Consider the following 1,040-nt stretch of genomic DNA (forward strand, 5'->3'; position numbering starts at 1 on the left):
GTCAGATGCTGAGCCGACAGGACGCTTTACTTATCTCCCCACCATCAGACTCTCCATCGCTCATGGCATTTAGTGCTTCTTATACCTCTTCAGCATTCATAAATCGCCTTCTTTTACTCATTTTGTCTTTATTTATGAAACTGATAACCGCTAATTCAGTGAGTGAAAGGTGTTGCCTAGTATTATGGTAAAACATAAGCAGCACGAAAATGACAGCGCGAACATACAGGCATTATGTAGGTGGGTAAATTTGACCCGCGCTGGCGCTTATAGGTAGCCTATAAATGCCCCTTTTTTTATCTGGTTTTATCTAAACAGTTTTTAACAACCGGGGATTGTAAATCACACAATTTTAGTAAAAGTCAGTGACTGGGAGACTTGAATGTTTTATTAAAAATCTTTTATGTACGTTTTAAAAACAGCCATATTAAAAATATCTTATGTACGTTTTAAAAATAGCCACGGGTAAAATTTACCCTGTGGTGGTTCTAGTGTTAAATACAGGAACTAAACGAGGGATTTAACAAGATACACCTGGAATCAATAAACACAATTAACATGGGAGAAACTGGGTCACGGGGCATATAGGGAGCAAAACACAAGACACGGAACACAGGGGTAGTCCAAGGGCGTGACATATACACAGTACACACACATACAGTATATTATGTAAACAAAAACTTTTATGTTGGATGCGATTAATCGTTTGACAGCACTAATATATATATACCGTAACATTTGACCCATTTATTAAATTATTTTATATTTAATACAGAAGTTGTTAAATTTGGCTGTAATTACATTTAACTGTAATTACCTTTTCTAAAATTGTTGTTAATTAATGAAAAACAAAAAAAACTCATCTTAATTAGATTTTTTGACCTATTTAATGTTAATAGTAATAAAAATAATAATTTGTTAAATGGCTATAATTACCCATTTTATCCATAGAAATCACACAAAATATCCTTTAATATAAGTATCAATATTGATAATGGTGATGTTAACCTTGATCATACTTGGTATCTGATTGGAAAGAG

The 1,040-nt window shown here is 33.1% G+C and overlaps 1 protein-coding gene across 1 annotated transcript in view; it reads left to right on the forward strand.

Moving 5' to 3' along the window:
* LOC107661459 (dedicator of cytokinesis protein 4-like) overlaps positions 1 to 1,040 on the forward strand; it is an 82,244-nt gene that overhangs the window by 22,820 nt on the left and 58,384 nt on the right. The window lies entirely within an intron of this gene.

Source organism: Sinocyclocheilus anshuiensis, unplaced genomic scaffold (genome assembly GCF_001515605.1).
Source record: "Sinocyclocheilus anshuiensis isolate Anshui unplaced genomic scaffold, SAMN03320099.WGS_v1.1 scaffold491, whole genome shotgun sequence".
Lineage (NCBI taxonomy): Eukaryota > Metazoa > Chordata > Actinopteri > Cypriniformes > Cyprinidae > Sinocyclocheilus > Sinocyclocheilus anshuiensis.